At 38.3% G+C, this 27,282-nt stretch overlaps 1 pseudogene; it reads left to right on the forward strand.

Annotated features, from left to right (window-relative positions):
• Positions 1-249: 249 nt before the first annotated feature.
• Positions 250-17,482, forward strand: LOC124961228 (cTAGE family member 2-like; annotated as a pseudogene).
• Positions 17,483-27,282: the final 9,800 nt, after the last annotated feature.

A 27,282-nucleotide genomic window follows, 5' to 3' on the forward strand; every position in this document is an offset into this window, starting at 1 on the left:
TCTGGGAGGTATTGCAAATACCCAAAAGAATAAGGAAATAATAATAATTTTTAAAACCCTGGCAGTTAGAGTATGGAGTATGGACAGGATATAGTGATGAGATTCATAAAAATACACAGTTGGATCAAAATAGCAAAATGAAATGCTGCCTGAAAAAAATGTACAGTTAGTTGCATAGGTAAGAAGAAGTAATCAGAAGCACAGATACTTCATGGGTAGGAAAGAAAATAAGAAATGAATAAAGTGAAGATGATTGAGGAGTGGCAGCGCATACTGAACGAAATTGAGAAATATGATGTAAGAAAAGAGCCTGGTTATTTGGACCTTTAAGTTCAGATATTTGATGTTGTTTTAAATCGTGTTTTCCCTCTCTCTCCAACATCTCATCATTCCCTCCAATTGATACAGTATTGATTATTCCAAAATCAGCAATACCTTATCCAATTTTGCATACCTCAACAACAAAAATAAGAAAAATACTAAGAATTGGAAGAATTTGAGGAAATTGAACCTGAAGGATAAGAAGCTGGAGGATACTATGGTAAAAGAAGGGAGAAGAGCCAGCATGGCTGAGCAGCCATGTTTCTAGCACAGACCCATAGAAAATCAGGCACATTGTGCAGGGCAAACAAATTCCATGTAGATACTAGCTCTCAGTGTTGACCTAGCTACCAAGTGTCCAGATCTCATTTTGATGGGAAGAATCCAGGCAAGTAAAAGAAATTTCCGGAGATGAAACTGCTCTTTTGAATAAGCAAAATTACTTCCTTTTTCTCCATGAAGCCTCAGATGGTCAGAAAACAAAACCCCAGTGTGTGATTTGTTTGTTTGTTTGTTTGTTTGGCTCCAACCTTAAATATTACTACTATCAGGATAATACTAACTTCTAGATGTTCTGTGCATTTCCATGTGGTCATGAAGGGTTTTCTTTTGGGAAAACAGGAGTTCAAAAGAAGGACAAGAACACTTAGCTCTGAAAGGATAAAGTAAAATAATTTGGTCCCAAGTAAATTATTAGTTGAAAGAAGAGTAGGATCTGGGGTATTGCAGATTTCTCCCTATAGGCTTATAGTGGCCCCATAGGTTTCAAAAACCCTTTCTTTAAAGGGAAATTAATATTAGCAGTGCCCAATTCAGACACTATGCGATCCTAGACCAAAAAGCCCCTATGAGGACAATAACAAAATTGTCATAATAAACAGAATGAGTTCAAATATTATCTTCAGTAAAACAAACAGATTTGCAATAAGGTCTGCAGTTTCTAATGGAGGACAGAGAGGATGCAGAGGGATGTAGAATGTAGCTGTTAATGGGATAAGAAAAGAATATACAGAAGTTCTAGATGATAGAAAGGGTGCGAGTGTAATCAAAAGAAATTGAATGTTAGCATGCAAAAAAGGGAAAAAGAGACTCTGAGGGAACAGGTAAACAAAAGGAAAAGAGATCCAGAAAAGTAAAGAAATAAAAACTTAAAATTTTTCAATAAGAAGAAAGAAGAAAATCTAAAGTATAACAGTCATATAGTAATGAAACCTCCCAGTCTTCAGTAGCCTGATGCATGAGAGGTACCTGAGAATGAGCTTCAAGTCTCCAGCAGGCATCTCAGGATGGGATTTGCCCCACCTAAAGATTGGAGCTATGGCTTCCCGGATTATCCAAGATGGCCACACTCTGACTTTGAAATGTGTTGGCAAATGGGGAGCTGCAGCTCAAGGTGTGGACATGGTAAGCTGGAGGTCCTGGAGGCAGGATGTGGTTGGTTAGGCAGGGGTCCTGGAGGTCAAGTGTGTTTGGTGTGGTTGTGGGATCCTGGAGGCCAGGTGCAATCAGTTGGTCTGGGGTCCCAGTGATAGGGCGCAGTCAGTTGGTCTGGGGGTCCTGGTGGCAGGGAGCAGTCAGTCAATGTGAGGGCCCCAGAAGCAGGGAGTGATTGGTTGGGTTGAGGGATCCTGGAGACGGGGCTCAGTCAGTCTGGCCAGGAGTCCTATGGGGCCTAGCTATTGTCTCAAAATGGCGGCAGTCATGGGTAATCAAACCTGTAGGTACTGTAACAGTGAAGTTCCAGGCAACAGCAGGCAGCTGGTGCTCCACTGGTGGTTGGTGAGTAGATTGCTGACTGTGTAGGACGATTGGGAGGTGAGCCTCTGGTGGTGGCTGATGGATAGGTGTAAGGCAGTCGATGGACAGGAGAGAGGCAGGCAAAGGGAGGATGATAGACGCCTGACAGTGAGCAATCTGCACTCAAAAAAGGCGTCGATATGGTGGTAGACTGCAGGTGATCACAGCAGACAAATGGGGTAAACAGCAGGGGATTGATAAGCAGCAAAAACTACCTCACCAAGAAACAGATATCCTTTGCTTGAAACCAGAGTTATGAAGTGACAAGGAATGCAGCCTCCCTCTAGTCTGCCATCTTGGATCCTATGAAGTCTATTGAACACTGTGCCAAATGACCTGAAAACAACACTATAGAGAAAGGATCTAGAGAGTGCAGTATTACTTAAGTCTGATTTTTTTGTGGCATGGAAAATTTGGCACCTGGGTTTGTCTTAGGTAAACATGCAGGTCTGTGGAAAAACAATCAGAATGTGTACCTGTCTCCATGCTGGTAGTGCTCCCACAGAGGTGGTAAAACCCACAAGAAATTCTTTGAGAAGAGTGGCGAGCACTGAACCCACAAGGAGACCCAATACTAGCAGGCAGGGAATCTCTGCCCAGGGAAAGCAGTGTTGGGACAGGAAGCAGTGTGGCTGTGTTGGGCAGACAAAGCAAATATTCCAGAGTAAGAGTAAAACTCCTAAGAAGATTGTGTTGGGGTTGAGTGTGCTGAGCCCAACTGCAGACCTAAGGGAACATTTGTTCTTAAGAGGTGCAATCATTGTGACCAGGCAGCAGATAAGAGGAGATGGGACTGAGAGATCTTCTTGAGGCTGTGTTAAAAAGAAAAAAAAAAAAGCTTGAAAGTGACTTGCATACAGGATACAGGTGACCACCATCATCAAGTGGTCCCCTTCTGGGGAGCTCTAAGGCTCTGAGAGTTAAGAGAATAATCTGGGAGAATCAGAGGTTGTCAAGGTAACCATACCAAGTATATAAAAGCTATTATTTTGAGACATGTTTCTTGGGAAATGGTACTTGTAGGGTTAATATGATGGGACCTTTACTAATAATAATGGTCAGGGCTTTTCCTGTTTTAACTCATAATCATAAGTCTATGAATATACTCTATTTTATCTCTTCTCATTTTAAGATGAGGTTGATCAGAAGCACGGAGAAAAGAATAACGACTTTAAGTCACATGGCTTGAAAATTGTAGAATTAAGTAGAATCTGGCCTTGGAATGCATGCTCTTCACCCCCAACCTCTGTACCAGCCTCCGTGCCATCCATTAGTGGTCTAGGAAATTTTTGAAAGGTTACGTTTCACCCATAGTAAGCAACTCTTCATTGAGCTAGCCTTCTAAGATAGAGTACTTTCTTAAATGATTTAACTGGTAGTTTTATTTTATTACATACACACCTGCTTTTCTTACAATTAACCCATGGCTTCTACTGAAGCAAAGTTATGAGGGCTACAGCTCCAAAAAACCAGAAAGTGTCACAAAAAGAAAATAGAAAAGAAATGAAGTTAGACCTCTACCTCACACCATATATAAGTTAGCTCAAAATGGATCGGTGATTAAAATGTAAGAGCTAAAAGTCTAAATCCTTAGACCAAAAGAGGCATAAATCTTTGTGACCTTGGGCTAGGTGGTGGTTATATATAACACAAAAGTATATTTATGTCCACACGCATGCATGCACACACACACACACACACACACACACACACAGGAAAAATAGTTTTCAAAATCACCTCTACTTCCAACAATATTCTCAAGAAAGTGGAAAGACTACTCTCAGAATGCAAGAAAAATATTTGCAAACCATACATCTGATAAAGGATTTGTGTCCTAAATAGATAAAGAACTTCTAAACTCAATAATTAAAAAACAAATAGTCCCATTAAAAATAGGCCAAATATTTGAATAGATAGTTCCCCAAAGAAGATACACAAATGGTTAACAAACATATTGCACTTTGCTGGTAGGAATGTAAAATGGGGTAGCTGTTTTGGGATATGGTATGGACGTTCCTCAAAAAGTGAATGAAACAGAGTTACCATATGATCCTTCAATTCTACTCATTGCTATACACCCCCTCATTGAAAACATATGTCCATAAACGAATTCAGTATACACATGCTCATAGCAGTATTATGCATAATGACTATAAAGTGAAGACAATTCAAATGTCTGCTGGTTGATGAGTGGGTAAACAAATTTCACATGTCTATACAATAGAATACTATTCATTCCTAAAAAGGAATGAGATACTGATACATGCTGAAATGTGATAAACCTTGAAAAGAAACCCAGTAGTAAGGCCCGAGGTTATATGACACCATTGATATGAAATGTCCAGGACAGGCAAATCCATAGACATAGAATGTAGATTAGTGGTCACCAGAGGCTGTCAGAGAAAGGGTAGAATGGAGAGTGATTACCCATGCATACTGGGTTCCTTTTAAGGGTGATGAAAGTGTTCTGGAATTATATGGTCATTTGGGCTTCACCACTTTGAGAACCTACTAAATTATGTATTTTAGAAAGACGGCTTTTATAGGATTAGGATTCCACTCAATCTGAATAGATACATGCATACATGCATACATACTAAATAAAGAAAATGGTGCCTGCAGCAAATCAAGTCACCATTCCAAAATGCAATAGCAGGAAATCTTACCAACTTCATTTTGGAAATAGGGACGAACAGGAGCTGGGACCTAAGTCCTTGCCAAGTGAGTTTCCTTTTCTTTTTTACTTCTCATTTACTTCTCTTGAACTTTGTGGCTGGAAGAAAAGCCTAGTTTAGCAATGAGGAAAGGAAAGAAGATGGTGTTTTGATTTGAATATTGAAGTCTTGTGTCATCATCTGTCATTCACAGCAGAGTTCCATTTTTATAACAAAGTAACAATGATGAGTACTGTCTCTCTCCATACTTTTAGTTTTGGGCAGTGCTGTGCTTTTATCTGGCTGGGTTTTAAAATTTTTTCTTGTTCCTTCTGTAAATTTAATTTTTTATTTTTTAAAGAGAGAAAGTTCTCACTGAGAACACAGTTCAAGTCCACTATGACCTAACTGTAAGATACATAGTGTCATTTCTGTCTTATTTTAGTATTAGGGAAATGCTGACTTCATAGAATTGAATTAGAAAATATTCCTCCAGCTTTTATTTTATGGAAGAGATTGTAGAGAATTAGTATCATTTCTTTTAAAATGTTTAGTAGAATTTATCAGTGATCATATTTAGTCTTTCATTTTCTGTTTGGGAAGGTTATTAAAGATTGATTCAGTTTCTTTTCTAGAGATTGACCTAATCAAAGCCTTCCTCCATCCTCTTAAGGTTTAATCTAGGTCTGAGGATACATATTTGTTTACAAGTTTTAGATGGCATGAGAGCCTCATAAGACTTGAAGAAACAGAGTCAGTTACTCACATACTGGATTGAACAAAGAATAATTGTGAAGAAACAGCTAAATAGTGTAGGTAGTCTTAAAAGATAACATTTAAACAGTGTGCACAGAATTCTCTGTTTTGAATTCTTATCCTTGAAGGTAAGGATATTACATATTTCATGTGTAGGAAGGACAACTTTTTACATGGGAATTTTATCTTCTGCTTCTAAGAAACACTGAAAAGTCCAAAGTGATCATTTTGTACCTTCTCATTTTCAAGTGTCTTTATCTTAAATAGCCAATATAAAAGAATAGTGGATTTTAACCCGTCACCTATTTTTTCTTATGTGAGTTTTGGCAGACTGTATCCTTTAAGGAATTGGTCTATTTCATGTAGGTTATCAAATTTCAGGCATAGAATTGTTCATAGTATTCCTTTATTATCCTTTCAATATCCATGACATCTGTAGTGATGGCCCCTCTTTCATTTCTGATTTTCAAAATTTGTATCCTTTGTTTTTTTCTTAGTTCACTTGATTATATTGATTTTTCTGATCTTTTCCAAACAACCAATTTTTGGTTTCATTGATTGTTCTCTATTGATTTCCTGTTTTCAGTTTCATTGATTTCTAATTTTTGTAATTTCATTTCTTCTGCTTACCTTGGATTTACTTAACCTTTTCTTCTATTAGTTTCCTAAAGTGGAAGGTAAAATAGTTGATTTTAGATCTTACTTCTTTTCTAATATATGTATGCTGTGCTTTACATTTCTCTGCTTTTAAATTTGACTGCTTTCGTTTCATCCTGGATATTTGATAAGTTGTGCTTTCATTATAATTTAGTGAAAAATAAAATTTCTCTTGAGAGTTCTTCTTTGATCCACGTATTATGCAGAAGTGTGTTTATGTTATTGATTTCTAGTTGAGTTTCCACTGTGTTCTGAGAGTAGACATTTTGTGAATTCTATTTTAAATTTGTTAAGGTGCATTTAATATGGCCTGTCTTAGTAAGTGTTCCAGGTGAGCTGAGAAAAGTGCATATTCTGCTGTTGTTGAATGAAGTGGTCTTCATGTCAATTATATCCAGCTGATTAATTGTGTTGTTGATTTCAACTACTCTCTTAATGATTTTGTCTGCTGGGTCTGTCCATTTCTGACAAAAGGTGTTGAAATCTCCAACTATAATCATGGCTTCATTTCTTTCTCTTTGTAGTTCTATTAGTTTTTGATTCATGGATATTGATGCTCTGTTATTAAATATATGCCCCTTAGGGATTGTTTTGTCTTCTTGGAGAAATGACTTCTTTATCACTAGGCAATGACTATTTTTTAAATCTTTGATAACATTCCTGACTTTTAAGTCTGCTAGTGTCTAAAATTGCTATAGCTACTCCTGTTTTCTTTTGATTACTGTTAGTATGATATTTTTTCCATCTGTTTACACTTATCTTATATTCATCTTCATATTTTAAATTGATTTTTGGAAGACAACATATAGCTGGGTCTTATTTTTTTAATCCATTTTGACAGTTGTCTTTCAGTCAGTACATTTAGTGCATTGATGGTCAAAGTGGTGATTGAGATGGTTGGATTCATATCTGCCCTTTTTATTATCAGTTTCTCTTTGTTGTTCCTTGTTCTTTTCCTTCTATTTTTGTCTTTCACTTTTTTCTGTCATCTGTTTTTAATTGTAGTTTTTATTGATTCCATTTCTCTCTTTTCTTTGCATATCAGTTGCATATCATACCCTTTTTACAATACTTTTTTTTTAGTGGTTGCCCTAGATGTTGCAATATACATTTATAACTTATCCAAGTCTCCTTTCAAATAATATTGTGGCCTTCATGAGTAGTGTGAGTTCCTTAAAATAATAGTAATATGAATTCCTTTCTCCAGTCCCTGTACCAAGTTGCCATTCACTCAGGCACATCTATGCACATACATAAGATCTATACATAAGCACACATGATTAAATGCATTTTTGCTATTATATTTGAACAAACTGTTACCTGTTAGATCTATTAAGAATAAGAGAAATGAATTTTGCATTTTACCTTTACTTATTCATTCTCAATGCATGTCTTCTTTATGTACATTTTCTTCTGACCATCATCATTGCCCTTCACTCCAAAGAACTTCTTTTAATATTTCTTGCAGGATAAGTGTATTGGCAACATGTTCCCTGAGTTTTTGTTTTAGAAAGACTTCATTACTCCTTTACTTGATAATTGAGCAGGGTACCAAATTCTAGTTTTTTTTTTTTTTCCTCCCAAACATTTTCCTCTACTTTCCTCTTGCTTGCATGACTTCTGAGATTATGGGTTGGAATTCATATCTTTGTTCCTGTACTGGTTAAGTTGTCCACTCCGCCTCCCCGATTGGTTTCTTCCAGGACTTTTTGTTTTTTTCATATGACTCATATACCACATCACTCCAGTCAAAAGCTCCTTGAGACAGCATTGTCATCTGCAGCTAGTCAGAGAATGGGTTCATCTGATGCTCCCATTCTCTGAATGGCCCTTCAGATAGCATAGGGTTTCAACCAGCTGTTAAACCTACCTAATAACCTTGCCAACCTTGGCTTTCATCAGGATCATTTTAAAAAATTCCCCATTCACCTTCCACCTAATGGTTTTTGCAACTATTAATTTTCCATATGAGTGATAAAATGAAAAATATCAAATTCTATCATTCATTGCCCATTTACTAGTTGGGATTCTTTATGTGGACTCAATTTTCGTCACCAATTAATTGATTATTTTGAAAAATAGTTTGCAAAGGAAAAGATGGATAGATTCCTTAGTCTTTCCTTTCATTTGTTAAAATTTAGACTACTCATTTGGGATCCTAGCAAACTCTGCTTGTGTTCAACCAGAGTTTTTCTCTGTTTTGGAGGTCAGGTGAGGAGAGATTGGGATGAACAATTCATCAACTCATTATAAACCCATAAATTTTATATATTTGATATATTTGAATCAGTTACAGTTATTCCCTTTGCTATTCCAATTTTCCTGTCTTTGACCAGTGGAGCTGCCTTCTGATTGGCTTGTATGTTTCTTAGACATGAATGTTACTTTGAGCCATTAATCTCTTCTTTAATTATATTAGTTGAATTTTAAGATTCCTTTTAATTTTCATTTCCTTTCTAGAGAAAATATTTCAGTCTAATATATTATACATTTAAACTTTTTATGCTGAAAATATAGCATTTTTTGTTTTATATTTTTCTCTTTAGAGTTGACACAGTGTGTGAATCAATGCACTTTAAAATACAAAATATTTCTGTTTCACTATTTTAGCTTCTAGTTTCCTAATATTGACTCAGGATAGTTTCACACTCTAAGCTCAGTTATCTAGTTAAAAAACAAAATAAAAAATACAAATATTTAAATACTTCAGGATATAATGAGGCTTATTAAGGAATTCCCTACATTTGAAGATAATTTTTAATCCAAATGTGATAGTTTTCTTCCCTTCTGTGTGGTATATCAGGCATGAAGAATGGACAGCTGTCCCTTATTTCATAGGCTGCTAAGGCAGAATGTGAGCTGAGAAGGGCCAGAGGCACAACAGGGCACTGCTTAGGGGTGAGTGACCAGAATGCTGCAGAGTTGGCCAAGGTGTGCCAGTTGGCTGCAAAGTCAGTCTCGATCCCTACAAGCCAAGAGCTGGAGCCTGCCCATCCAGGCACACCTGAGCCTGGCCCAAGGGACTGGGCCAAGTCCCTGAGGCTGTCTCTGGGACCAGAAGGTATAATCAGAGGGAAACATAGATTTAAATTCCAGGGCATAAAAGAAAAGTTCAGCATATCCAAGAAGTAACTGAAAATAACTTTTTATAAAGGTTTTAAGGACACTGTCTCATATCAAACCATATATAATAAAATTTTAAAAGAACCTGAGTTTTGTTTCCTTCTGTGCCCTGTGGAGCACATGTGACTTCAAAGCCAACTCTGTAGGGTGCAGGGAGAAAAGAGCACACTTTTATTTCCAATTTTGGCACAAGTCCACCAAACTGTTTTTGATGGCCAGGAAGCAAAACTTATATTCCCTCTCAATTCATTTTACATTTAGTAGATCCACCTGTGTTTTTCTAGAGGGAGAGTTTCTACCTCTTCAATCTGTATATTCCCATTACTTTGAAGCTTTATTTTGTAGGAGAAAGGCAAGAGGGATGCTGGTGATTTCAAGTGAAGCCTCAAAAAGCCCCACTCAGCAAGTGTCCCCTTCCTGACATAAGGAGTCTCTTCAAGAGTTGAAAACAGTTGTTTCTAAGACCATCAAATCACTGCACATCACTTTGAGAGATGTCTTAAATGTAAAAACAAGGAGCTGATTTCATTTCAAAGTGTCGAGACCACTAAATAATGAGTAAATATGGGTTCAACCTAATGCTGGTGCAGATGAGTGTGTGTGTGTGTGTGTGTGTGTGTGTGTGTGTGTGTCCATGTGCATTCATGCCCATATGAACCCCTGAGATTCCAGTCATCATAGAAATTAGTAATGTCAAACTTGCTCTCAAGGATGCCATTTCTCTCTCACCAACATGGGGCTGTTCATTATGTCTTGTTTCTGGGTGATTTTCTTTCTGGTCTGTCTTCACCTGCCTGGCCCAGTCACCCTTCCATACCTGCACTTCAGTGAAGACCAATTGAGCTGTGTGACATTTATTTCCTTTGGCCTCCTTATTTCTGATGATTGTTACTACTCTTTCCAACCCTAAGCATTCACTTTCTTGTTCGAAGCTTGGTGGTAGGTCTGCTTAACTGGTTGAAGAGTGGTTCTAAGGAGCTTCAACTGGTTTTATTGCCTGACTGGTCTTCTGACTTTTGACTGCTCAGGGAGAAATGGTCACTCTGTATGAACTTATCACCTCTGTTCGAGAAATAAAGACCCAAGTCTGATTATTATGGGTCACAAGATATTGTTAACTTTGATGTTTTGGATATTAGACTTTTTTCTTCCTGTAATAATTGCTCATAACTCATCTATCTTTTTCCTAAACTTTGTTAGTGATGTTGCCTTAATCCACTAGGACAGTACTATAATATTAGTAACAATTATATCAATATGCTGAAAACTTTACTTTCTCTTCCTGCCCCTTCTTCTCTCATCAAAATAGGACCTTCCCAAGTAGACTTGGTTATGAGTGGAATGAATTTATGTTGGCCTTGCAAGTAATATTATGATCTAAAGTGTTTATAAAATGGCCAACATATATAAGGTATTCTATGAAATTTTATAAATACCAAGAGGCATTCTAGTAACTTGCAAATATTATCTATATCTATATTCATAAAATTGCATAGAATGGTGCTAGTGAACACACACACACACTCACACACTACACATATGGATGTGTTCCCCCCAATAGCTTACTGGTTTATTCTAGTGGAGATAGAGAGAGAAAAAAAACTTACATGAAATATTTATAGAACAACATAAGAAAACTTAAACCAAAATGTTAAGTTGGTTGGAGATTTACTTATAAATTGGTAGGAGAAACACATACTTGAACATGCACATAGATATTTTGGAGATTATACACATAATTAACAGAATCGAGAGAAGGAGGCCTTAGACTGCCTGAGTTGGTGATGCCAACATGAAAGAGAAGGAAGAATCTGGAGAATCTGGTTGGGGGGGAAAGAGGTGGGGAGAAGGAGATGCTAAGAATTGGGGAGAGGTAACTGGTAGGTACAAGGAGAGGGACTTAGCAGTGAGCATTTAGGGGAAGGCCTGGGTAACTTGAGCTCAGACTCTTGTGGCATAAAAGATTTCATGAACTTTACACTAATAACTGCAGGGTATGAGTAAAGTCAATAAATAAGTTTAAGAATATGCAGTTTTGTTTATAGTTACAAAGGAAGTAGTCATTATCCTCAAGCCTTATAATTGCTTGTGTGATATAAGTTGTTTATTTGCCAACATGGAAAGAAAATTATAAAATTTTACTTGTATTCACAGATACATTGGAGTGTCCCAAAATGATGCAAGGCACAACATTACCTTTGACTATACACAAAAATATTTAAATACTATAAGATCTAGTGGAGTGAGGACTTTGTGTGCCTCACACATGTGGTTTTTTTTTTTCAGTTTGCATTGAACAAATGCATGAACTTAATATAAGAACATCCTTTCATGTTCTCCTCAAAGAGAGGTGACATGCCAGGGTACCTGTAGAAGTGGTCTTCATTCTGCAGGGAAGGTGCTCAGCATTGATAAAGCCCCACTGATGTGAGCTATTTCATACATATTTTTGGATGATAATCAGAATCAGCCCAAAGAGTTCTGTAGATTGTCTTCTCTGTTCCCAGTAACCTAAAAGAAAGTTGGGACTTGACTCTTGATTCTACAACATTCAATAGGAATAGGAGAGTATTCACTGGGGGTAAATAAGAAAACAAATTTAAAAATACAGGTAAGAAGGGCTCAAGTGGTGGATAGGTAGATATCTTTGTTACTGTTCTCTTCCCTCATTTCTCTTTTCCTTAGACAATGGATTGGTCATATTTTCAACTGCTGTCTCTACTGATGACTCTGGGCAGTATTGATTTGGCATTTCATACCCAGACACTGAACATGTTTGCCTCATCTCCAGGTTTGGGACTCTAAACCCAAACTCTGTCTCCCAGCCACATTCTTTTCCTTTTTCATTTCGGTGATAGCACCATTGTTGTGATCTCTCAGGTTCACTTGTCTCTCATATCCATATGTCCTTGTGTTTGAGTGGCCATAGCTGCTCTGCTTTGGACTGTGGGTGAATCAAAGGTATAGAAGAAATTCTGAACCAAGCGAGACCAAATCTATAAAAGCAAGTGTGGGGAAGAGAAGGAAATGAAGTGAGACTCCTGGGACTTTTAATTTTTTTTAGTTGTCAATGGATCTTTATTTTATTTATTTATATGTGGTGCTGGAGAGTCAAACCCAGAGCCTCACACATGCTAGGCAAGTGCTCTACCACTGAGTCACAACCCCAGCTCCTTATGGGACTTTTTGATGGAAGATACAGATGGGACTGACTTAATGGTACTGAGGTAGATCTCTTTCAGGGCAAGTGACACAGTGGGAAAAATCTCCACTCTCCTTGGCCTGAAAATGTATTTTGTACATACATTACCTGTTGACTTGCTTACTATTGGTACATCAACTTTCAATAAATAGAATTTTCCTTTCATTGTTTTGGAAAGCTTACTATTTTAAGGTAGCCTACTAAATTTGAGTTTTCCTATCACTGTATTTTTCCAATATGCTGGTGGGCTTATGTGAAAAACACATTGATTCTTAGCTCCCTGATTTCCAGGCTGTTTCAATGTAATTGTTGATTGATGAAATGAACTATCATGTGTCATGGACCATCATCCATCCACCTTGAGTATTGAAACAGAGATGGCATCACTATTTTAGATACTGAGGACATGAACCTGGCATTGGATAAGACATTGAACTAGCTCTCTAATGACCCCTTTAAAGATTAAGATTCACAAAATGAGTATTTAATGATTTATTTATTCTTTTATATATTGTGCTGGTAAAGTGCACACATTAATTTTGACTTTCTCTTGGCACTTTGAAAAGGAACAAGATGAAACACTTAAAAACAGCATTTCAGGGTAGCACCATTAGCTGAATATTCATGGATTACACTGTGATTGTATAATTAATTTTTTTAATTAATTTTTTAATTAATTTTAATTAATTTTTTTTTGCCTCAATTTTTGGTGGGATGGAACTCAATGTTAGGGGATACACCTGGAAAGTGCTGGGTTTGGCATTACCATGGAACTAAGGGGATCATTCCCCAAAGCCTGGTAGCCTATGTCTATAAAGTTAAGTACATACAGGGGCTCAGGTAATCTTTCCATAAGAGAAGTATTTAGAAAGGAATAGAATGGAATACTTTGTCCTTCTTTGAATGGAAGCTATGTGAGACAAAGGAGGAAAGAGTATCATTTTGAGGTGCTTGATCTACACTTAAAGTTTCAGAGCCAAGCACACTTTAAAATGATGTCTTGAATTTTCCAGTCAATGTCCACTTTTCTCATTCTGATGTTTTTCGAGGCCTGCCTTCTACCTCAGAGAGGAAGCTGAGGTTATTGAATGGAGCTTGAAAATGCAATTCCTTTAGATACTTTGGCAGTATCCCATCCTCATCTTGTCACAAAGTACATGGTAAACATCCATAGCTTACACAATGGAAGAGTTTCTTTGTAGCAGATCCACCATAGGGATATATCTCCATACACACAGCAAATGCAGAGCTGACTTCAGAGTTCACTTGGGTGTGTGAGCGTTGCTGGAGAGTTTCCTTCTCCAGGAAGCTTCTGATTTCTTTTTCTAACCCTTTTGTATAGGTAGTCCTTGGCATTTTTTGTTTTCATGAAGTACTTTTGAAGAGTTAATGAATGGAGAAGGATGATGGAAGAAAAAAATCACTATTTTATACCAAACATAGTAATCAATAAGTGATTCAGGCAAGAGTGTTCTGTTGATGTAAAATCAGTAAGTGAAAGATTGTTGGGGAAACAGACTGTCCTCAAAGGGTGACCAGTGGCATGCTTCATTGCAAAGAGAAGAGATATCTTGACAATGGAGAATACTTTAGATAAACAATGAGAATTAAACAATTGAACATCATGAGACCCGAAGCAAACTGATGTCAATGTACCCTCTGGTTCATTCCCTCCACATCATTGAAGCAACATCCCTGCACACAATTCTCAACCTGAATTGAATAGGAGGAAATAATCCAAAAAACCCTCAAATGAACACTTGTAAGAAGTGCAGGTCCTTATAGACCAGAAAGTCTGGGGGTAATATTTTTTGTTTAAAGGAGACTAGAGAGATGTGACATCTAAATGTTGCCTGTGATCCTAGATTGCATCTTAGATGGTGGAAACAACTATTAAGGGCATGTATTGGCTCATTTGGGGAAAATTTGAAAACAGGCTGTATGTTAGACAATTACATTGAATCAGTAAAAATATTTCCTAAGTGTGATAATTGTGCTATATAAGAAAAAGTCTTTGTTCATGGAATATCCATAGTGAATTATTTACAACTAAATTGACATGATTCTTGTTGCTAACTTCCAGATGGTTCATATATGAATAATGTAAAATGTATTTTAATGATGGTATTTATTATTGTATAATTAATAAAAAATATATTCACAATATTTCAAAGGTAGCATATTAAGTATATTGCATGTACTTGCATCATATATGCATGCATACACATGCTCCAGTGCATGCATAATGTAGGTGTGGCAATGTTGACTGGTGAATCCAGATGGAGGGTATCTTTTTCTTTTTTCTTTTTGTTTTTTCCTCTTTTTTTTTTTTTTTTCAGGGCCGAGGACCCAACTCAGGGCCATGTGCAGGCTAGGCAAGCACTCTGCCACTGAGATAAGTCCCCAAACCCTGGAGGGCATCTTTGTTGTATAATTTTGAAACATTTCTAAAGTTTTAAAACATTTCAAGCTCAAAGGTTTGAAAAAAACTTTGGAATTATGGAGGAGACAGTGGACAATATTTTGAGCTGTGAGATTCAGGTTCATGAGAAAATAGCACTTTATTGCTGTCTGAATAAAGCAAAGTTAAATGATGAAGACTCTTAAAATTAAGAGTCTTTGAAGTGAGATTATTGAGATAGTCCAGAATTAACTATTTTTTGAGTGTAGAAAAATAGCTGCCGGGCATCTTATTCTTTTTCTTCTTTTGTGTTCACAATATTAACTCTTGTGCATATCTAGTCCACAGAATTGTTTTAAGAATGAATGTGATAATGTATGTGAAAATACTTTTTTAAGCTGGCAAAATAACTTCTCTAAGCCTCTTTGTGTTTAGGATGTAACTGGTGCTGAATTACAATACCCAAAGTTGCATTTTATCTCTATATGGAATGTACATGCTTAGGACAAGCTTAATTAGTGGGTTTGTTAAGAATCATTTCATACTTATGTGATTTAGAAAAACAAAGCTGCCTTCATTTATATGAAATTAATATAGTTTTCCCAATTACTCCAGAATAGTGTCTAAACACATATAACAAATATCTTTTTTAGTAAGAAAACAAAACGTCACTGACTTTTTATGCTCATTTAACCAGTTGCGTTTATGGAAAATCTTTCCCTAGAGGCTGGAAAAAGAGCAAACAAGTATTTCAACATAAGTAAATAGAACATTAAATAGAGAAAAGCTTGGAGTTGCTTGCTGTGCTCTCATCATCTGATAATTTCTTTTTAGGCTTTTCAGTATGTGTTCAGAACTTTATTATTACACTAAATACGAACTGGAGTCAATGTATGTGGAATACTTGGCACAGATAAGCAGAGAGAACATTTTACCCTTCCCAGGAAGGCAGACTGGAGTATCTATAAAATGGTGATGATATTATTCTGATGGGAAGAAAACAAGATAGAAAGCATTAGGGGGGCAACTAACATAATCCATCATCTGGAAGCAACTTTCCTTCATTTTCTGAATTCGATGGAATTCTTCAGCTGGTATAGGCAATTTGGGGTGTGGCCTGTGTGGGCACTATTTTCATTGCTAATAGCTTTGGGGACTCCAGATCAATAAGACAAACATTAGGTTGCTGTCCTTTTCACTTGGCATAGAGGAGATTATCTTTATGAAAAAAATATATATTTAAATATATTAAGTATTTTTAGAAAGTAGAAAAGCAGCTGTTGGGCATCTTATTCTTTTTCTTCTTCTGTTGTTACAATATTAACACTCTTCTCTTGTGCGTCCATAGCCCACAGGATTGTTTTAGGAATGAACAAGATAATATATGTGAAAATACTTTTGTAAACTGTAAAAATAACATCTCTCAGCCTCTATATGTTTAGGATGTAACTGGTGCTGAATTATAATATCCAAAGTTGTATTTTATCTCTATATGGAAGGTACAGGTGTTAGAAAAGGTCAATTTATGTATATATATATATTTTTTTCGTACAAAGGATTGAACCCAGGAACACTTAACCACTAAGCCACATCTCCAGTCTAACAGATGATGATAACTTGGAACTGGAGATGAAGAGTGAATAAGAAATTGGTGCTCACTTAGATAATCAGCTAAAAGAAGCTTTGAAGGAACTGTTTTATGCTGCTGAGTTAAATGCCTCTTTAGAAACCTTAGAAGGAGAAAGAAGTCAAATTTGTACTTTAGTATCTGAAGTAGATAAAACAAGATCTTATAGAACATATTAAAAATCTTCAGACTGAACAAGAATCTTTGCAGTCAGAAAATACACAGTTTGAAAACCAGAATCAGAAGCTTCAACAGAAATTTAAAGTAAAGATGGAACAGTATCAAGAAAATGCAATGAAACTCCACAGGAAATTAAGAGTACAGGGAAAGTGCTGGTTAGAGGAAGAGGAGAGGTTTTCTGAAGTTGATAAAAAGATCAGCCATGCAACTGAAGAGCTGGAGACCTGTAGAATGTGAGCCAAAGATCTTGAGGAAGAATTGGATGCAACCACTCATTATTATCAGTGGCAGAGTATTTTCTAAGAGAAAAAAGCACATGATGATGCCTTGGCAGCTTGGAGTGCTGAAAAAAAACCTCAAGTATTTAAAGATAGTAAATGCTCACAACAGACAAAAATCAACTGAAATGGAGCTTAAATTTAAACTTTTAGAAGAAGATCCTTATGCACTTGATGTTTCGAATCCAGCATGTGCCAGAGGGCAGTCCCCATATGTTCCATCACCATTGAGTGGACCTTCCTGTGAAATGAGAGCTTTTCCTTTGGAAAAGAAGGGTCCACCCAGATTGTCACCTTTACATCCAGGGGAAGGAGGAAGTGGCTCAGGAGGCCCAGAGGATCCTCTGGACCATCAGATTAGCAAATAAAGAAGAGAATCAAGCTATGATATGGGTAACTGATCCTCATAGAGCACCTGCTGACACTGGGCCCCTGTCATCACCATGGGAACCAGAAGGTAAGAGGATAATCCCTCCACCAGGCTGACCATATTCTGATCCACCTTCTCTTCTACAAAGGCAAGACAGATATTATTCTAATTATGGTAGACCATCAGAAACAGGAGAAACACCTCTTATCCAATGCAAAGTGTCTATTCACTGAGGCATTTTTCCTTTTTATCTTCTGCCAAGAGCTAAACTTCCCCCCCGTACCCCCACATTCTGAAAGGAGAAGCGAGTTCCCTTCAGGCTTGATTCCACCTTCAAATGAGCCTGCTATTGAACATCCAGAACCACACCATGAATCCTGACAATAATTTTTATCTCTCTTCAAAATATGACTTATCTCTCATTTTTAGTTTCAGTAACTGTTTTTAGTTATTATATTTTTGCTCCAACCAAAGCTTAATTAAGTTAAAATTCTGAGAATAATATTGTATGACTAAAGATGATTTCAATATGAATCTTATGAGTAAATATTTCCATTTTGTTTTAAAGTATAACTTTTAATTTTATTAATCCACTATTACTTAAACAACAATGGGAGTTTTATATACATAATCTTGCAGCTGGGGATATTTTATACTCCAAAGACTGCTTTATGCCAAGAAATATATTTTCCATGATTATAGCAAATGTGAAAATACCTTTTTGCTTTATGAAATATTTTAATTGTTTTAAAGTCTGGCTTGGCATTGGTGATACTAATAAAATCAATTTTTTTTCCATTATAAAAGGAGCATAATTAAGAGTAAATAAGAAAACATTAGTGAACATGTCATTTAACAGGAAATTTCAAAAACAAAAAAAATTTTTCAGTTCTCAGAAAATTTTTAGGAATTGGAAGCCACAATTTAAGCTCCCTCTATCCCCATTTTCCCTTATATCATCTTTATTTTGTGCCCATTTTCTTAAAATTAAGATTTGCATTTTGTTGTGGTTCAGTGATATGGGGAATGATCTAGTCTTTGTTTTGCTCTTAGGGAGACTTTAGCTATATATACAATATTTTAATTTTTAAGAGTTTTTAAAATGTTACTTGAAAAAAAAGTCAAAGCACTTCAATAAGTTTTGAGGTATGGACTGATAAAAAACAACCAAGGTGAGAGGGAATTAAGTACAGTTCAGCAGAACCAGGTATAATATTCATGCACATGGATTCATAAGTAAGAGGAAAAAGAAACTTAAAAATTCAAGATCACACATTGCAGTGTTATGGGGCACAACTTAAGAACAAACCCATTCCCACTGAGAAGTCCAAATTTGAGAGTCTTTATTAAGCTGGCCACTGACTGTCTCACACAATGCCCCCCAAAATGGCTACTGGGAGAGCCCTGACCACCAGGTTGTAGGGGGTCTTATAACAAAAAATCACATCAATCATAAGTGTGTGTTGCTATGATTCAAAATTACAAATAACATCATGAGATTATCAACAGAGGAGGAAGTGGGTCAAAATGACCCTTACCTAGGTACAAACTAAAGAACGGTTAGTAATAGTTACACAATTACTGTTTACTTGGTACACTGGTTAGGAGCAATAGAGATCAAAAGAGAGCAATTTTTCATTACATAAGAATTGTTACTTTGTATTGCTCAACATGTCACACTAAGTAACTGAGGATGGGTACAGAGGTGGGGTGTTCCCATGGGAGAAGCTTGTTTCCTACATAACATGGAGTCTCAGAGCAAAGTGGAGTCTATTTAGTCATTTCCCTTAAAGTCTGGCCTATAACATTCTCATGGAGTCAGACCTATCAGCCCATCACATTCCCCACTGGTTTTTTGTACATAATCAGATCATTGATTTATTAGTAGTGCACAGGTGATTGTAGTGAGTGTGCAACACCATTAGCTTAACAGACTGGATTATGTCTCTAACATATTTAGTTGAACAGTTTGTCATGCATGATCTGATTAAAAGTCCCAACATAACTAGGGTGAGAGGTCTCATCATTGTGGTTATTAGAGTAGTTAACTAGGGGGACCAAGAGAACAGATTTTGGTACCAATTTTTCTCAGGTTTTCAGCTTTTTTTTCACTTTTTTGAGCCTTTTTTTAAATCAAAGATAAACTATGATGAATGACACCTGAGTGGTTAGTATAGAAACAATAGGTCTCCCCTAAGGCCATATATAATTTTTTTATTTTAAAAACATCAAATTTAACCCTCTTTTGTTTTGTAAAAACTACCTCAGCAGGTGAATCAAGGGAATTTTTAAGTGGCTTACAGGTTTTTTTTTAAATTTACTTTCATTCATATCTATTTTTCTGCTTAAGGTTTTGAAATTTTGGATTCCTGTAATGAGTGTAATGATCCTTAGAGCTGTGGAGCCTGCTATATTTATTTCCACTAGGGGGGAACTAAGACAGGGGCCACTCATTTAGATCAATGCATGAGTCCCATATGTTCCCTTTTCCCCTCCCCATCATAATTGTACACCTGGGGAAAGATGTGAACACAGAATTTATCCCATTTGGGAATCTTGAAAAGTTGAAGGGCTAAGCATGGAGTTATTCCTCATATAGTCCAAGCAAGAGAAAAACCCTGATTAACAGTTTTTATGTCTTATCTTTAGATGGTCATTGGGGTCTCTGAGGGCTGTCTACTTTTCTGTTGTCTTGACTCACATGTGATAAGTCCATGTTGTGAGTCAGATTCCTTCCATTTCAGCAGGGTGTTAGTCCTTCTTGGAACTCTTTGATATAGACATAGTCTTCTGACTGAAATGGGTGTTGGAAATCAGTGGTCTCTTGGGGCTGGTTCTCTCATAAGTTGAACCTATTAGAGAGACTTAACAACAGATTAGAACAGGAGCAGGTTCTTGGTAAGGGTGGAGGAAGGGCTCGGGAAGGATTAACATTTTAATCTCTCAGAAGTCATTTGTCTCCAACTTTCTGCACCCAAACTGGCCCTTATTTGTGTGATTTAACCCCATTTACCGATCTATATTGACTGTCTTTTAAAATTTTTATTGTTAACTCTCTAGTTTTTGGAACTTCTTGTTGCTGTAAGGAAAAAGGGTGATGACCCTTATCTCCTGGCTATTTGTCTCTCCATTTCACCAACCCTGACTCCTAAATGGCAAGGCACATGGAAGCCATATGCATGCTCAGGTACTATGACATGACAGAGGAGTCATGGTTTCTGTCCTGCACCCAAGGAGCCCATGTCCTGGTTGCAGGTAAAAGGTGCATAGCCTGAACACACCTGTTCATGTCTCCTACATTTCAGTGTGTTCTGTTAAGTCTAGAAGAGGCTGCTGGGAACAGGGACAAAGAAACATGGACTGGACCTCACCTCCACAGCTTGGTAGGGGTCAAGAGGTGGAGAGGAGGGAGGACCTTCTAGACTGAGGAGCTCATGTGGGCAAGGACTGGACACCAAGCCTATTCCTGTGGGAGCAGAGGGGCCTCTCTGTTTGGAGTGGTAGGTTGACTCTTCATGGAATGTGAGGCTCAGGCAGAGGATAATGCTGAAGGTGTTTGTAGCAGAAGCCTCTGGCCAGAAATTTCCTGATCCAGATGAAAGACCTGTGACCAGTTGTGGCTTGGCTGCTGGCACTCCACACTGTGCTTCCTCAACAATGGCCTGCCTTTCTATCTAGCACAAGGGGGAGAGGGACAAAGCCTACACTTTTCAGGGCCCTGTGCAACTCTGCTCCCCGTGGGTGGGCAGAGGTTTCATGAGACCTCACACAGCCACCTCGCTTCAGGGACAGCTAGCATGCGTCCTTTTCTGTCATGTAATTCTTCCTGGATGGAATGCAGATGTGATGCCCAGAGCTGGCACAACTATGTGAGGACAGGAGGTAAACAGGTGCTTGGAGCCACACACAGGGAATGGCAAGGTAGAAGGGACCTGGCTTGCTGAAGGATCCAGGGCCAAGGTACCATTGCAGCCCCAAGCTAGTTTGGCTTATAAATATGAGAAATAAACTTCTCTCTTTAACCTTCTGGGTTCTGTGTTTCTTTGACTCACAGCCTAATTTTAATTCACACAACAGAGTCTATAGGGAGCTCTCTGTGCTCACATGGGCCATCATGCTCCTCGCAAAAGGTCAGGTGACGTGTTCAAGGCAAGGGGAGTCAACCAGGTCAGGAGGCTGGAGGGGACTTTAGAATGTGCAGATGATCTGAAATACTTGCACTTCAAACTGCGTCCCCTTTCCCTAAAAGAAAGGCCAATCAGGCAGATGTTGAGGGCTGTCTTGGGCAAGATGGTGCCTGGCACTGAGCAAAAGGGCACTGGCTACCAAAATAAGGAAGTACCCAAAAAGGCTGCTTGCTTACTAGTTCCTTGGAGACTTATGACATGTTAACGCCAAGCTCAAGGATTGGCTATCTAATATCATGCCGAGTGTGGACAGCTCATGATTCATATAGTGCTATGCTGACATTCCTCTGCATGCTGTCCTGCATGAGAGAAAGCTTTGCTATAATTGGCTGATAAGCTAGGAGCCTGGGGGAGGAGAGAGGGAGAGAGAGGGAGAAGGAAGATAGTAGCAGAACAAAGGAGGCAGAAAAACAGGGAGGATGCAATAAATCTTGTCAACTAAAGATTGGTGGTGTCTCCTTTCTCCGCACTGGTTCTGCTGGATGGAACAAGTGGTGGCCCATAGGGGGAACTTCTTTCTCCTTCTGTGTCCTCCCACATAAGTAACTTAAGGTAAGCTATAGAAAAACTAAGTAACTTAAGGTAAGCTATAGGAAAACTGTAGGATAACCCCGGTGAAGGGAGTCTACATAACCCCGGTAAAGGGAGGCCACATAACCCTGGCAAAGGGAGGTCTCATAACTCCAGGATGGGGTCACAAGTGTCAAGAAATCAAATGATAGTAATCATACAAGATGTACTTAAGGCTAATGGAACTGCTGTAAAACGATCTACTGTGACAGCATATGTAACCACACTGGCCAAGGTTAGTCCTTGGTTTTTGGAAAAGGGAGTCCTAAATATTCTACAATGGGAACATCATAAAGAGGATCTTATCAAAGCAGAAAAGCAATCCCCATTACCTAGAGGTACTTTTCCCATGTGGCAGCTCATCAAGGAATATCTAACATCTGAGAAAGGCAGAGTAAAAACTTTAGTAGAAGGAAATATGTGTCTGGAAGAGATAAAGGAACAACTAAGTGTAACTTCTCATAAAGAGGAAGAAGAGGAGGAGGGGCTTACCAGGGAGGAATTAGAAAGAGCATCAGGGACACGGTCACCCCCAACAGTTATGTCAGGAAGGAATACCAATCCCTTCCTGGAGGCAGCAGCTCTCCCCCAAGCAACCTGCCCCCTATATCCCCCAAAATACCCCTGGGAGGAGTTAGCTCATGCTATAAATCAGATGCGTTTTTCACCGTGAGGAGAAGAAACCCCCATTAAAGAAACCTCAGCAGTCCCACAATTGTTTCCTGTGCTAGAGGACCAAAATAGACAAAGATTCCACCAACCTCTGGATCTCAAAACATTAAAAACTTTTAAGGAAAGCAATGGCTATGTACGGTCCTCAAGCTCCATTTACTATTAGTATGTTGGAATCAGTAGTGGGGCTAAATCTAGTGCTGGAAGATTGGAAAAGACTATGTAAAGCTGTGCTGTCAGGGGGGCAGTACCTAGTGTGGAAAACTGCATGGCAGGAAGCCTCATTAGAAACAGCATGCTGTAACGCTGCTGCAGGCTTTCCCCAAAGAAATGTAGAAATGCTAACAGGAGAAGGAAACTATGAAGGTATTCAGCAGCAGATTATTTACAATCCTGGTGTGTACGCAAAAATTGCTGCTGCTGCCATTAAAGCTTGAAAATTAATTCAAGGGACAGGAGATTTACAGGGACAGTTGTCCAAGGTGATTTAGGGAAGTAACAAACCATTTGTAGATTTTGTTGATACATCAATCCAAACTGCTACTAGAGTATTTGGGGATTCAGAACAAGCAAAGCTTTTAATAAAACAATTAGCTTATGAGCAAGCAAATAAATGGTGTAAAGAAGCTATAAGACCATGAAAAAATAAAGATTTAAGTACCTATATAAAGGTCTGCAGGGATATCAATGATGCAGTCATAACACGGCAAGTAATAGCTACTGCTCTTCATGGGCCAAATCAGGGGCCATTAGGAGCTAAAAGAAAAGCATGCTTTAAGTGTGGGCAAGAAGGGCACTTCAGAAAAGACTGCCCTGAAGGACCCACAGGACTAAAGCCCAGGGAATGGCAAATAGTCCCACTATGTGTCAAATATATGATGGCCAGGCTATATCACAGATTAGACAAAATTATAAAAAACTTTATTGTCTCCATTATATGGATGATATTCTTTTGGCTCATAGGGAACAGGAGACTTTATTAGGCATATTTGACAATATTATTGAGACCCTAGGAAAATAGGGATTACATGTGGCCCCAGAAAAGGTGCAAACTCGCAGCCCTATTACCTTTCTAGGACATCAAATATTAGATACCTGTGTTAGGCAACAAAAAATTCAATTAGCCACGAAAAAGCTTAAGACTCTAAATGATTTCCAAAAATTATTAGGTGATATAAATTGGATAAGGCCAAATTTGGGCATCACCACTGGTCAACTTAAGCCTGTGTTTGATAGTCTCCAAGGAGATTCAGACACTACATCCCCCAGAAATTTAACTCCTGAAGGTAGAAAAGCCTTAAAGTTAGTAGAACAAGCTTTAGAAAATGCTCATAGTAATAGAGTTGATCTATCCTTGCCTTTGGCCTCATAGTGTTAGATTCTGAACATACTCCCACAGGTCTATTGTGACAAACTGGACCCCTAATATGGATCCATTTGCCACTGTCCCCCAAAAATGTTGTTTCCCTGTATTCTGTGATGGTAGCAAATCTAGTTACATTAGGACTTAAGACAGCCCTTCGAGTTTTTGGAGTTCATCCTCAGACAGTTATTGTCCCATACATGGCAAAACAGATTGAAATACTAGTTAACAATAATGAAGATTGGGCAATTGTCTATTGTTCCACCAGGGCCACATTTGATAATCGCTTGCCAAGTTCACCTATTGTCAGCTTCTTCAAAAGACATCCTGTTATTTTCCCTCAGGTTGTTAAGGCTCAACCTATTCCAGCAGCAAAAACAACCTTTACAGATGGCGCCTCCTCCAGTACAGCTACAGTAGTTTCTGATAAAGTACAGACTATTATTACTTCTCATAAGTCTGCTCAAAAAACTGAACTAGAAGCAATAATATCTGCCTTACAAACATATCCTGAGGAACCTTTAAATATTTATACTGACAGTCTCTATATTGCCCAGTTTGTGCCACGGCTTGAGACAGCTGGACCCATTAGTCCTCATTCTACCTTACAGCAATGCTTTTATCAAGTACAAACTCTTCTGTGAGCTCGCAAAGAACCTTTATATACAGGCCATATCAGAGAACATTCAGGTTTACCTGGGCCTTTAGCTCAAGGAAATTCTACTGCAGACTCAGCTACTCGAGATCTTCATGTATTTAATATTGTAGAAGAAGAAATTAATTTCCATAAAGATTTTCATGTCAATGCTACTACTCTCAAAATAAAATATAACATTACAAAAGAACAAGCCAGAAATATAGTAAAACAGTGTGCTTCCTGTGTGCCTCATTTATCTGTTCCTCATTTTGGAGTCAATCCTAGAGGACTCCTTCCAAATCTTCTATGGCAGATGGATGTCACCCATATCCCTGAATTTGGTACTTTAAGATTTATACATGTAACTGTAGATACCTACTCAGGATATATATTTGCTACCGTCCATACAGGGGAAAAGACTAAAGATGTAATCAGTTATTGCTTTCAAACCTTTGCTACTATGGGAAGTCCAATATCATTTAAAACACATAATGGGCCTGCATATACTTCTTCATTTCAACAGTTTTGCTCAAAGTTTAATATCTATCATTCTACAGGATTGCCCTACAATCCGCAAGGACATGGAAAGGGCTAATCAAACTTTAAAAGTCTGCTTAACTAAACAAAAAGGGGGAATGGGGCATTAGCCCCCCCCCAAGAATAGACTTGGCCTTGCTTTATTCACCCTCAATTTTTTAACTTTGGATGCTATGGGCTGTACTGCAGCTGATAGACATTTTAGTGGAAAGTCTGGTGGTCATCCACAAGCAATGTGGAAAGACATCTTGACTGGGTCCTGGAAAGGACCTGACCCAGTATTAATCTGGGGGAGAGGATCTGTTTGTGTTTTTCCTCAGGACCATCAACAACCTATCTGGGTTCCAGAGTGCTTGGTAAGAACTATCCATAAGAAAGAAAATGGCACCGAAACACAAAATGATGGTGATGGTGGTAAGCCTATTGCTGTTAGCTCTTTCTAAAACTTTTGAGGATATATCACTCATGGCACACAAGTTTTCCCTCAATTATTTCCTAGTACAGAACTTCTAGGTATCCCTTACCTACCAAGTGGTTCCACTGTAAGCCACTTATTACTAGTCTAAACTTCAGGTTAAGAGGTAGTCTTTGCTTCCTCTGGTTAGCCACCTCAGAAACTGCCATGATACAGGGAGGCAATCTCTCTCTCATTCAATAAAGGTACAGTCAAAAGCAAGCCTATATAGAGGGGAGTAGTACACCTGTTTATAGTTATACAGGGTGCAAGGCCAATTTCACTTCCTTTAATCAATCTTTCCCCCCTACTCCTGTATGTGGACATGTTGACTGTTACCACACAGATGGGCTGTCTAGTACATGCCCAAGCATTATGTGTTACCACTATACCCTATTCTAATACTACTGCTGATGCAAATCTGTCCAAAAAGCTTGGAAGTGTGCTTAATGGGACATGGACTAAAGAGTTTACTAATTTGACTACCCTATGAAGAAATTCTATATTTGTGGTAAATAGTACACAGGTCAAGGTCCCAGGTATGCCAGAAGCCATTAGTTTCTTACAGTCAGCGTTACAATTTGGTAAACAATGGATGGGAAATTTTGCTATGATGGGGTTGTTGTTCTTGCTGTTATTGCTGCTCAGATATCTGTTGTCTCTAAGGAGTCATCAAAGACAGCAAGCCTTAGTGGTACTGCAAGCCCTTATGGCCATGGACTAAGGCCCTGATCTGCAGATTTGGCTCTCCCAATTACAGGGCTGGTAGTCAAAGATGGGTAAGCACAGGGTGGACTTTATACCAACCTAAGACAGGGATCAAAGCATGCCAACAGCTCTTTGACTCCCAATGACGGGTAAGGATCAAGTCTGACTCTGGCACCTAGGACAGACACAGTCATTGTCCTTTTCTTTTAATAACAAAAAGGGGGAGCCTGTTGAGGGCCATCTTGGACAAGATGGCACCTGGCAGTTAGCCAAAGGGCACTGGCTACCAAAATAAGGAAGTACCCAAAAAGGCTGCTTGCTTACTAGTTCCTTGGAGACTTATGACATGTTAACGCCAAGCTCAAGGATTGGCTATCTAATATCATGCTGAGCGTGGACAGCTCGTGATTCATATAGTGCTATGCTGACATTCCTCTGCATGCTCTCCTGCGTGAGAGAAAGCTTTGCTATAATTAGCTGATAAGCTAGGAGCCTGGGGGAGGAGAGAGGGAGAGAGAGGGAGAAGGAAGATAGTAGCAGAACAGAGGAGGCAGAAAAACAGGGAGGATGCAATAAATCTCATCAACTAAAGATTGGTGGTGTCTCCTTTCTCCGTGCCAGTTCCGCTGGATGGAACAGGCAGATGGTTTTTCTGCCCCATCTCAGCAAACTTCTTTAACTGTGTATCTGTCAACAGCAGCCCACCTGGAAGTTTACCAGATTCCTCCTGAAGGAGAAGGAGCAGGCAGTTCCATTTACTCTCCCTGTGGGAAAAGGAACATGTGTGC

This window comes from Sciurus carolinensis, chromosome 12, assembly GCF_902686445.1.
Source record: "Sciurus carolinensis chromosome 12, mSciCar1.2, whole genome shotgun sequence".
NCBI classification, from domain to species: Eukaryota; Metazoa; Chordata; class Mammalia; order Rodentia; family Sciuridae; genus Sciurus; species Sciurus carolinensis.